Raw genomic sequence first — 13,547 nt, forward strand, 5'->3', positions numbered from 1 at the left:
GTAGACTACTAATTTGAACCAAGCTCCACTTAGGCCTGTGGATTCACTGATTTTCGTATTTCCCCTGTCCTCCAACCCCGCCAGTTACAGCTCCGAAGTGGCGTCTGCACAATCCACACTTGTTCCTGTGTTACAGGTGTTCAGTCCGGTCAGTTAATCCCCTGATGTGTGTCCGGCAATGTCGCCTGCTCTGTCCACATTCCGATAATGGGAATGTGGACAGAGCAGGCGACATTGCCGGACACACATCAGGGGATTAACTGATCGGACTGAACACCTGTAACACAGGAACAAGTGTGGATTGTGCAGACGCCACTTCGGAGCTGTAACTGGCAGGGTTGGAGGACAGGGGAAATACGAGAGACAGTGGAGCCACAGGCCTAATTGGAGCACGGTTAAAAATCAGTAGTGGTACGACTGTGTAGGCAGCAGGAGACTTTGCCATCCACACAGCAGGGGATCAGCTGACATTACTGAACCCCACTGAGACACGGGAGCAAGTATCTCTTTCCGTGTGGACGGCACTTCCGAACTACAACTGGCTGTGTTGAAGCCCAGGAAATAGGAGGGTGTAGGCAGAGGCCTACTGTATTTTGAATGAGTTTACAGCAGGAGAGACTGCCATCCACAAAGCAGGGGATCAGCTGACGTTACTGAACCCCACTGAGACACGGGAGCAAGTATCTCTTTCCGTGTGGACGGCACTTCCGAACTACAACTGGCTGTGTTGAAGCCCAGGAAATAGGAGGGTGTAGGCAGAGGCCTACTGTATTTTGAATGAGTTTACAGCAGGAGAGACTGCCATCCACACAGCAGGGGATCAGCTGACGTTACTGAACCCCACTGAGACACGGGAGCAAGTATCTCTTTCCGTGTGGACGGCACTTCCGAACTACAACTGGCTGTGTTGAAGCCCAGGAAATAGGAGGGTGTAGGCAGAGGCCTACTGAATTTTGAATGAGGTGACAGCAGGAGAGACTGCCATCCACACAGCAGGGGATCAGCTGACGTTACTGAACCCCACTGAGACACGGGAGCAAGTGTCTCTTTCCGTGTGGACGGCACTTCCGAACTACAACTGGCTGTGTTGAAGCCCAGGAAATAGGAGGGTGTAGGCAGAGGCCTACTGTATTTTGAATGAGTTTACAGCAGGAGAGACTGCCATCCACACAGCAGGGGATCAGCTGACGTTACTGAACCCCACTGAGACACGGGAGCAAGTGTCTCTTTCCGTGTGGACGGCACTTCCGAACTACAACTGGCTGTGTTGAAGCCCAGGAAATAGGAGGGTGTAGGCAGAGGCCTACTGTATTTTGAATGAGTTTACAGCAGGAGAGACTGCCATCCACACAGCAGGGGATCAGCTGACGTTACTGAACCCCACTGAGACACGGGAGCAAGTATCTCTTTCCGTGTGGACGGCACTTCCGAACTACAACTGGCTGTGTTGAAGCCCAGGAAATAGGAGGGTGTAGGCAGAGGCCTACTGAATTTTGAATGAGGTGACAGCAGGAGAGACTGCCATCCACACAGCAGGGGATCAGCTGACGTTACTGAACCCCACTGAGACACGGGAGCAAGTATCTCTTTCCGTGTGGACGGCACTTCCGAACTACAACTGGCTGTGTTGAAGCCCAGGAAATAGGAGGGTGTAGGCAGAGGCCTACTGAATTTTGAATGAGGTGACAGCAGGAGAGACTGCCATCCACACAGCAGGGGATCAGCTGACGTTACTGAACCCCACTGAGACACGGGAGCAAGTATCTCTTTCCGTGTGGACGGCACTTCCGAACTACAACTGGCTGTGTTGAAGCCCAGGAAATAGGAGGGTGTAGGCAGAGGCCTACTGAATTTTGAATGAGGTGACAGCAGGAGAGACTGCCATCCACACAGCAGGGGATCAGCTGACGTTACTGAACCCCACTGAGACACGGGAGCAAGTATCTCTTTCCGTGTGGACGGCACTTCCGAACTACAACTGGCTGTGTTGAAGCCCAGGAAATAGGAGGGTGTAGGCAGAGGCCTACTGTATTTTGAATGAGTTTACAGCAGGAGAGACTGCCATCCACACAGCAGGGGATCAGCTGACGTTACTGAACCCCACTGAGACACGGGAGCAAGTGTCTCTTTCCGTGTGGACGGCACTTCCGAACTACAACTGGCTGTGTTGAAGCCCAGGAAATAGGAGGGTGTAGGCAGAGGCCTACTGTATTTTGAATGAGTTTACAGCAGGAGAGACTGCCATCCACACAGCAGGGGATCAGCTGACGTTACTGAACCCCACTGAGACACGGGAGCAAGTGTCTCTTTCCGTGTGGACGGCACTTCCGAACTACAACTGGCTGTGTTGAAGCCCAGGAAATAGGAGGGTGTAGGCAGAGGCCTACTGTATTTTGAATGAGTTTACAGCAGGAGAGACTGCCATCCACACAGCAGGGGATCAGCTGACGTTACTGAACCCCACTGAGACACGGGAGCAAGTATCTCTTTCCGTGTGGACGGCACTTCCGAACTACAACTGGCTGTGTTGAAGCCCAGGAAATAGGAGGGTGTAGGCAGAGGCCTACTGAATTTTGAATGAGGTGACAGCAGGAGAGACTGCCATCCACACAGCAGGGGATCAGCTGACGTTACTGAACCCCACTGAGACACGGGAGCAAGTGTCTCTTTCCGTGTGGACGGCACTTCCGAACTACAACTGGCTGTGTTGAAGCCCAGGAAATAGGAGGGTGTAGGCAGAGGCCTACTGTATTTTGAATGAGTTTACAGCAGGAGAGACTGCCATCCACACAGCAGGGGATCAGCTGACGTTACTGAACCCCACTGAGACACGGGAGCAAGTATCTCTTTCCGTGTGGACGGCACTTCCGAACTACAACTGGCTGTGTTGAAGCCCAGGAAATAGGAGGGTGTAGGCAGAGGCCTACTGAATTTTGAATGAGGTGACAGCAGGAGAGACTGCCATCCACACAGCAGGGGATCAGCTGACGTTACTGAACCCCACTGAGACACGGGAGCAAGTATCTCTTTCCGTGTGGACGGCACTTCCGAACTACAACTGGCTGTGTTGAAGCCCAGGAAATAGGAGGGTGTAGGCAGAGGCCTACTGTATTTTGAATGAGTTTACAGCAGGAGAGACTGCCATCCACACAGCAGGGGATCAGCTGACGTTACTGAACCCCACTGAGACACGGGAGCAAGTGTCTCTTTCCGTGTGGACGGCACTTCCGAACTACAACTGGCTGTGTTGAAGCCCAGGAAATAGGAGGGTGTAGGCAGAGGCCTACTGTATTTTGAATGAGTTTACAGCAGGAGAGACTGCCATCCACACAGCAGGGGATCAGCTGACGTTACTGAACCCCACTGAGACACGGGAGCAAGTGTCTCTTTCCGTGTGGACGGCACTTCCGAACTACAACTGGCTGTGTTGAAGCCCAGGAAATAGGAGGGTGTAGGCAGAGGCCTACTGTATTTTGAATGAGTTTACAGCAGGAGAGACTGCCATCCACACAGCAGGGGATCAGCTGACGTTACTGAACCCCACTGAGACACGGGAGCAAGTATCTCTTTCCGTGTGGACGGCACTTCCGAACTACAACTGGCTGTGTTGAAGCCCAGGAAATAGGAGGGTGTAGGCAGAGGCCTACTGTCTTTGTAATGCGGAGACAGCAGGAGAGACTGCCATCTCCACAGCAGGGGAACAGCTGGCAGTGCTGAACCCCACTAACACTTGAACGAATGTGTTTGGCTCTGTGGAGACGACACTTCTGAACACCAACTGACGCTGTTGGAGCCCAGGATTAGGCGAGGAGCAGGCTGGGGCCTACTGGATTTTGGCAGGTGAATGCAGCAGGAGACTTGCCATCTCCACAGCAGGGGAACAGCTGGCAGTGCTGAACCCCACTAACACTTGAACGAATGTGTTTGGCTCTGTGGAGACGACACTTCTGAACACCAACTGACGCTGTTGGAGCCCAGGATTAGGCGAGGAGCAGGCTGGGGCCTGTTGTTTTTGGCAGGTGAAGGCAGCAGGAGACTTGCCATCTCCACAGCAGGGGAACAGCTGGCAGTGCTGAAACCCACTAACACTCGAACGAATGTGTTTGGCTCTGTGGAGACGACACTTCTGAACACCAACTGACGCTGTTGGAGCCCAGGATTAGGCGAGGAGCAGGCTGGGGCCTACTGGATTTTGGCAGGTGAAGGCAGCAGGAGACTTGCCATCTCCACAGCAGGGGAACAGCTGGCAGTGCTGAACCCCACTAACACTTGAACGAATGTGTTTGGTTCTGTGGAGACGACACTTCTGAACACCAACTGACGCTGTTGGAGCCCAGGATTAGGCGAGGAGCAGGCTGGGGCCTGTTGTTTTTGGCAGGTGAAGGCAGCAGGAGACTTGCCATCTCCACAGCAGGGGAACAGCTGGCAGTGCTGAAACCCACTAACACTCGAACGAATGTGTTTGGCTCTGTGGAGACGACACTTCTGAACACCAACTGACGCTGTTGGAGCCCAGGATTAGGCGTGGAGCAGGCTGGGGCCTACTGGATTTTGGCAGGTGAAGGCAGCAGGAGACTTGCCATCTCCACAGCAGGGGAACAGCTGGCAGTGCTGAACCCCACTAACACTTGAACGAATGTGTTTGGTTCTGTGGAGACGACACTTCTGAACACCAACTGACGCTGTTGGAGCCCAGGATTAGGCGAGGAGCAGGCTGGGGCCTACTGGATTTTGGCAGGTGAAGGCAGCAGGAGACTTGCCATCTCCACAGCAGGGGAACAGCTGGCAGTGCTGAACCCCACTAACACTTGAACGAATGTGTTTGGCTCTGTGGAGACGACACTTCTGAACACCAACTGACGCTGTTGGAGCCCAGGATTAGGCGAGGAGCAGGCTGGGGCCTACTGGATTTTGGCAGGTGAATGCAGCAGGAGACTTGCCATCTCCACAGCAGGGGAACAGCTGGCAGTGCTGAACCCCACTAACACTTGAACGAATGTGTTTGGTTCTGTGGAGACGACACTTCTGAACACCAACTGACGCTGTTGGAGCCCAGGATTAGGCGAGGAGCAGGCTGGGGCCTACTGGATTTTGGCAGGTGAATGCAGCAGGAGACTTGCCATCTCCACAGCAGGGGAACAGCTGGCAGTGCTGAACCCCACTAACACTTGAACGAATGTGTTTGGTTCTGTGGAGACGACACTTCTGAACACCAACTGACGCTGTTGGAGCCCAGGATTAGGCGAGGAGCAGGCTGGGGCCTACTGGATTTTGGCAGGTGAATGCAGCAGGAGACTTGCCATCTCCACAGCAGGGGAACAGCTGGCAGTGCTGAACCCCACTAACACTTGAACGAATGTGTTTGGCTCTGTGGAGACGACACTTCTGAACACCAACTGACGCTGTTGGAGCCCAGGATTAGGCGAGGAGCAGGCTGGGGCCTACTGGATTTTGGCAGGTGAAGGCAGCAGGAGACTTGCCATCTCCACAGCAGGGGAACAGCTGGCAGTGCTGAACCCCACTAACACTTGAACGAATGTGTTTGGCTCTGTGGAGACGACACTTCTGAACACCAACTGACGCTGTTGGTGCCCAGGATTACGCATGCCGCATGCAGAGGCCAATGGGCAGCGGTTTTTATGGAGGTTGTGGACTACTACTGATTCTAACCATGCTCCACTTAGGCCTCTGGCTCCACTGTCTCTACTATTTACCCTGGCCTCCAACCCCGCCAGCTACATCTCTGAAGTGGCGTCAGCACAATCTACACTTGTTCCTGTGTTACTGGTGCTCAGTCCCATCAGTTGATCCCCTGATGTTTGTCCGGCAAGTTCGCCAGCTCTGTCCTCATTCCCACTACTGGTTATGGGAATGTGGACAGAGCAGGAGACCTTGCCGGACACACATCAGGGGATAAACTGATGGGACTGAGCCACAGGAACACAGGAACAAGTGTAGATTGTGCTGACGCCACTTCAGAGATGTAGATGGCGGGGTTGGAGGTCAGGGGAAATAGTAGAGACAGTGGAGCCAGAGACCTAAGTTGGGCACGGTTAAAAATCAGTAGTGGTTTGAATGTTGATGGAGCTGGTGACTCTGCCGTCCACACAGCAGGGGATCAGCTGGCATTACTGAACCCCAGTAACACAGGAGCTAGTGTGTTTCTCTGTGCAGACGACACATCTGAGCGACAACTGGCTGTGTTGAAGCACAGGGATTATAGTTCAGGTGGTAGAAAAATGAACACACCAGCAGACCTGGATACAGTTGCCAACCACTAATTTAGTCTGTAAGAGGAATGGCAAAGTCTTTGGAGATCCAGGCCTTGTTCATTTTCAGAAAAGTCAGCCGGTCAACATTATCGGAAGATAGTCGCGTGCGACGGTCTGTTAGTACACCACCTGCGGCACTAAAGACACGTTCCGATAATACACTGGCAGCAGGGCAAGCCAGCACCTCCAATGCATACTGGCTAAGCTCTGGCCATGTATCCAGCTTAGAGACCCAAAACTTGAAGGGGGAAGAGCCATCTGGGAGTACAGCGACAGGGCAAGACATGTAGTCTGACACCATCTGACGGAAGCGTTGCCTCCTGCTGACTCGAGGCGTCGCTGATGGTGTAGACAATTGTGGTGGACACACAAAACTTTGCCACATTTGGGCCATAGTGGTCTTGCCTTGTGCTGCGGCACTGCCTCTGCTCCCTCTTTGTGCAGAGTTTCCTCCACTGCCTCGACGCACAGAGCTGCTTTGTAAAGCACTTGCAACAATGCTGTCGGGTGGAATGGAAAACATTATGGACTGCACCAGTGACTCTTCGTACTCCCGCATTTTACGCTCCCGGTTCAACGTTGGTATGAGCCTTTGTACGCTGTCCCGGTAGCGAGGATCTAGGAGGGTGTACACCCAATAATCAGCCGAGACGAGAATGTGGGCGATGCGGCGGTCGTTTCTCAGGCACTGCAGCATGAAATCAACCATGTGCTGCAGACTCCCAACTGCCAAAGAACCGCTGTCCCCTGTTTGAGGCGTGACCTCGACCTGCTCTGCATCACCCCACCCTCGCTGTACATACTGAGTAGAGGTTTGTGTACCTCCCTCCTCTGGAGAGATGTCTTCCTCCTCCATCGACTCCTCCTCATCCTCCTCACAAAGTGTCCCCTGCCTAGGCCTTTGTGAGGAAACACGTAGCGCAGACTGTCCAGAAGCAGATGGCATTTGGGACTCCTCATCCTCCACCTCTTCTGAAACCTCATCCCTTAGTGCTTGCAGTGTTTGTTGAAGCAGGCAGATAAGGGGGACAGTCATGCTGACTAGTGCATCATCTGCACTCGCCATCCGCGTGGATTCATCGAAGGCACGCAAAACGAGGCAGATGTCCTTCATAGAGGCCCACTCAATGGTGCTGAAGTGTGAACGGCGCACAGTGCGACTTGTTTGCGCCTGATGCAGCTGGTACTCCATGACTGCTGCCTGCTGCTCACACAACCGCTCCAACATATGTAACGTTGAATTCCACCGGGTGGGTAGGTCACATATGATGCGATGTTCTGGAAGGCCAAATCGTCGCTGCAGAGCAGCGAGGCGCGATCTTGCCGTGCTGGAACGTCGCAAGTGAGCGCACTCTATGCGGACCTTGTGCAACAGTGCATCAAGATCCGGATAGTCCCTCAGAAAGCTCTGCACGACCAAGTTAAGAACATGTGCCAGACATGGGATGTGTGTGAGGTTGCCTAGGCCAAGAGCTGCCACCAGATTTCGGCCATTGTCACACACTACCAAGCCCGGCTGGAGATTCGCTGGCCCAAACCACACATCGCTCTCCAGCTTGATAGCATTCCAGAGCTCCTGCGCTGTGTGGCTTCGATTCCCCAAAGAAATTAATTTGAGTACAGCCTGTTGACGTTTGGCCACGGCTGTGCTCATATCGGTCGTAACAGGCTCCTGCTCTGCTGTTTCTGAGGAACTTGAGTAGGAGGAGGAGTCTATGTGTACAGACTGGAGTCCTGCAATCCGTGGCGTTGGAAGAACACGTACAGCGCCACTCTCCAGATCCGTACCCGGCTCCACAACATTGACCCAGTGGGCAGTGAGGGAAAGGTATCGTCCCTGTCCATGGTTACTGGTCCACGCATCGGTGGTCAGGTGGACCTTGCTACTAACGGCGTTTAGTAGCGCATGTTTTATTTTGCCCTCAACATGTTTCTGCAGGGCAGGGACGGCTCGCCTGCTGAAATAAAAGCGGCTGGGCACGTTGTATTGGGGGACTGCCAATGCCATTAAGTCCCGGAAGGTGTCAGTGTCCACCAGCCTGAATGACAGCATTTCAACTGCCAGAAGTTTGGCAATGCCAGCATTCAGAGACTGTGCTCGGGGATGGTTTGCCGAGTAAGGGCGCCTTTTATCCCATGCCTGTGCTACCGATGGCTGTGATGGATGGGAACGTGCTGTTATGGGTGGAATCTGACAGGGTCTCCGGACAACAGTGGCAGAGGTTCTTCCTTGGCGATCCTGTGAGGAAGCCGAACCAGCAGTGTGTGAGCTGGAGGAAGAGGGCCCAACACGAACTGAAGAGGTGGTAGGTGGTGCTGTACGTTGGCCTACGTCTTGAGGGTGTCTATGCAACTCCAACTCGTGCTTGGTGCGCACATGTTTCCACATATTTGTGGTATTGAGGTTGCTGACATTTCTCCCTCTTTTGACTCTCTGATGACACAGCTTGCATTTGACAAAGCAAATGTCATCTGCAACTGTGTCAAAAAAGGACCACGCACTGCAACTCTTGTGAGCGCCCGGTTTGCCTTTGGAAGGAGGAATGCTCCTAACGGGTGCCGAAGTGGAGGGTACAGGCAACCAAGTCTTCCCCCTCCCTCTGCCTCCTGTTTTGGCCGGTAGGGGAATCTCTTCCTCCGAGCTGCTCCCACCACCTTCCTGTTGCTCACGCCATGATGGGTCAAGGACCTCATTATCTTCCCTCCCCTCTTCAAACAGCTGCTTCTCCGGGGTTGTCTCGCCAGCACCGTACGCACCAGAAAGTGGCAACTGAGTCTCGTCATCATCTGATGCGTACTGAGGTGTGCTGACCATAGGCACTGGCCCACTCGCCTCTTCAGATTCAGAGGGACAAAGAAGTTGCGCATCACTGCATACTCCCTCTTCTTCACATTCAGGAATGCTGCTTGGCTGGCCCCCTCTTTCCAAGCCAACAGATTCCGAGAACAGAAGTAGAGATTGTGATGGCTCCTGTCCATGTCTCTCTGACTGCCTGGGCACTTTGGCAGGTGGTGAAGAGACAGATGGTTGCTCTTCGGTGCTCTGACCCTGAGAGGATGCGGAAGTAATTGAAGTCGATGCGTTAGCTGCCATCCATCCGACAACGGCTTCAATTTGTTCCTCCCGCAGCAGTGGGGTACGTTGAGGTCCTACAAAGCTGCGCATAAAGGACTGTTGCCTGCTAAAACTGGGGGATGCTGATCCACTGGTGCCCGCAGCAGGCCCAGAATCCCCACGTCCTCTACCTGTAGAATCCCCACGTCCTCTCCCTGCAGAATCCCCACGTCCTCTCCCTGCTGAAACTCCACGCCCACGCCCACGCCCCCGCGCCTTACTCCCTGCCTTCTTCATCTTGCAAGACTGCTTAAGATAGGCAAAAAAGGACAAAGGGGGGCCTTAGTGTGCTTATTCCTGAACAGCTGGTTACAGGTACAAGAAACACTAATTTTATGAAGTGTGTGTGTGTGGACTAGACTTTAATAGGAGCTGATGTGGCCTACACAAGTTCAAAATGTAGTGTTTGGTGAACTTTTTATGTGGTTTCTTTGTTTGAAACAAACTCAAAGTATGAGAACAAAGAATTGAAACTGATAGTATCACCAACTTTTTGGAGCTATTACAATGCAGGCAGGTAACCTACAATGCAAAAGATGAGGCTCCAAAAACATTGGGTAATACTAATCTGGCTGCGCCGGCAGGGCACAAGCCAGAAAAAAAGGCTCCTCTATCTACTCCTATATAGTGTTTGCAACCAACCAATGTTGATGGATACGGATGGATGCACACTAATAGGAGAAGAAAAAATGAGCTGCACTCAGAGACAAATATGTGTGAGGCAGTGACGCACGTTGAGCGTCCTACAACCAGACGTAGCTGCAGGACACTCTACTCAGCGTGAGCTGCACTCACACACAGTCAGAGACCTCTCAGACAGCCGTCAACAGTGCAGCTAAGTGGGCACTGGCACTGACAGGCTGCAGAAAGGCTCCGCTGTGTACTCCTATATAGTGTTTGCAACCACCGTAGATGGAGACGGATGGATGCACACTAATAGAAGAAAAAATGAGCTGCACTCAAATAAAAATATGTGTGAGGCAGTGACGCACGCTGAGCGTCCTACAGCCAGACGTAGCTGCAGGACACACTACTCAGCGTGAGCTGCACTCACACACAGTCAGAGACCTCTCAGACAGCCGTGAACAGTGCAGCAAAGTGGACACTAGCACTGAAAGGCTGCAGAAAGGCTCCGCTGTCTACTACTAGTGTTTGCAACCAACGTATATGGATACGGATGGAAGCACACTAGATTGAAATTATTTAAAAAATGCAGCTCAAAAAATAAAAGATGTATGAGGCAGCAGTGATCACACTGGGTGGCCTACAGCCTGACGTGGCTGCAGGACCCACTCCACAGCGTGAGCTGCACTCACACAGCCCTTGCAGACAGCTGTGAAAACAGCGCTGCTAGGGAAAAGCAAGCTACAGTGGTGGTTTATGTAGCCTGGATAAAGCACAATATTGTTTTTAGAATCGCTATTTCTAACTGTCCCTCACAGTCTTCTACAGCAGCCTGTCCCTAACTGAATTCACAGCAGAGTGACCAGAAATGGCGGCTGCGGTGGCTTTTATAGTGCATCATGACATCATTTCGGCAGCCAATCACAGCCATGCCAATAGTTAACATGCCTACATGCCTAACAGGATGTGCCCACACTTCGGAGGATTCCCATTGGCTTAATCAAAGCAAGCAGGCTCATAGCATGATGGGAACTTCCTATTCCGATTCCGATCCCGGAATCCGATATGAAAAAAGTATCGGAATTAAGTATCGGAATTCCGATACCGCTGATATCGGCCGATACCCGATACTTGCGGTATCGGAATGCTCAACACTAGTCACCACTTTATTCCCACACAAGACTTGGGGGCACAACAGCAACTTGAGTGAGCTGGGACTTAGTAGCAAGGAGTCCCCGAAGCAGGCTACAGCTGTCTGCCGTACAAGTTGAGTTCAAAGAACATCTAAAAGGAGGAACTCCAGTGTAACTCAGTACTGTGAGTACTTCAAATAGGTGCTAGAAGGGAGACGTTCAGGAAAGGCATATGTTGGCGGAGTGTTGGAACGGAGTGCTTCATCTTGCCTGGAAGTTGGCTGAGCTCCTGACCTGGAGGAAATGGCACGGATGCGGGCACCTGTACGCACAACAGACTGTGAATAAAGCTTTGGAACTACATGCCCTGGTGTCCTCCGCTTATTCCTGCGCCAACACACTCAGCACTGCTACATCTCTGTGCTTAACACTGCACCATCTACGTCTCTTCCCTATCTCTTCATCTACTGTGCCCTGGGACTACAGCCCTACCTGTGGAGGGCCACAACATCATTGCTGCACCACACCATCTGTCCCAGAGGATCTGTCTGCAGCGTCGGCTTAACATCTCCATTGCTGAGCACCACAGGTGGCGTCACGAATCATCCACTCATAAACTTTAAACATTATCCGAACGCACTTGCAATCTTCCTTTTACAATGGACGCCCAGGGCCATGGACCGGGTCACAGCTGCCGTGACAACTCCCATTGAGATCAACGGGCCCGGTACCGAGTACCCTACGGCCCTGCCAACAACAGGGGGCGATCCAAACAGACCTAATTTTGATAACCTTTCTGGGTATTGTAATGAACCAACTCCATTTATCATTTTAGTAGCCCGCCTTTGAACCCTTTCAAGTTCAGTAATGTCTTTCTTGAGCACCGGCATCCAAAATTGCACACAATACTCCAAGTGTGGTCTGACGAGTGATTTGTACAGAGGGAGAATTACGTTTTCATCTCGTGTCCCCAGACCTCTTCTTTTTTTTTTTTAATCAGATAGTTTTTATTAAAAGTTTTAGAAATGACAGGCATGTACAACTTACAACATGTTGTCAAACATTCCCTTGCCCCATAACACCCCCCTCCCTTTGTCCGATGGCATATATACTGGTGCATAGCGAATAAACCCAATTCCATCATACAACCATATCATAGGAGAGATGACGATTAGCAACCGACAGGAGACCACCTCCAGGGCCCACCCATTAATCTAGGAGATTTGAGGCAGCCAGGCCGGGAACCTTCAACCATCCCTCCCAAATTTTCCCAAAAATATGCGGCACACCCCTCCTGAGGTACACAAATTTTTCCCTATATAATATTTGGTTCAACCTATTAATGTATTCTTTTCTTGAGGGGATTTTGGCAGAAATCCAGTTATAAGCTATCAGCTTTTGGGCCACAAATAGCATTCTGGCCACAGCAATTTTAAGGTATTGATCCCCTCCCACCTCATCAACATAGCCCAAAACACAAACCGTGGGGTCCCTGGGAATATCCTGTCCCGTGACCAAGTGTATAAGGCTAAGGACCACGATCCAGAATATTTGCAGGCAAGAGCATGTCCACATCGTATGTAAAATGTCCGCATTATCCATCGTGCACCTGGGGCACCTCGAATCCAACCATAACCCTCTACTGAACAACCATTCGGGAGACCTGTATGTCCTATAGAGGATATATAGCTGAGACAGGCGGCCAGGCTCATTAAGAGATAATCTGGGAATCATCTGTAGAATCGAGTCCCACTGTTCCGCTGATATCGTACCCAGCTGTTGTTCCCACTTTGTCAGTGCACCAATAGGATGCCTTGACAGGACCTGTCCAAGTAAGCCACCATACACCATCGAAATCAGTCCCCTGGTGGACCCCTGCATACCAAGCCTATGGACAATGACGTCACGGTGTACGGTTAGGTCAACTTTTTTGCTCTGCACCATATATGCGTGACGCAGCTGCAAATATTGATAAAACATAGAGCGTTGGAGGGGAAATTCCCATCCCAATTGCTCAAAAGTTTTAAAGACCCCTCCCTCCACCAGCTGCGACACCCACCATATGCCAATCCGCCTCCAGTGAGCAAAGCCTCTGAGCATTTTCATGCATGGCAAATGCTGATTGTCCCATATGGGGGAGTACTTTGTAAGACCGCGTATTCCTCTCAGCTGCCTCAGCTTATCCCATACCCTAACCATTAGAAGCACCGTAGGGAACCTGAGTGCAAGGGATCGAAATCTACCCGACTCCAGACTCGACACCAGTGATCCCCGCCCCACTAGAAATTGAAGGATCTTCTGACCTCCCACCAGATCCACCAACTCGCCCTCCATTCCTCCCGCTACATGCTGGCATTGGGAAGACAGAAAATAAAGCCATGGGTTGGGCAACGCAAGTCCCCC

This window comes from Dendrobates tinctorius, unplaced genomic scaffold, assembly GCF_039654945.1.
Source record: "Dendrobates tinctorius isolate UK_male_01 unplaced genomic scaffold, ASM3965494v1 ptg000126l, whole genome shotgun sequence".
Lineage (NCBI taxonomy): Eukaryota > Metazoa > Chordata > Amphibia > Anura > Dendrobatidae > Dendrobates > Dendrobates tinctorius.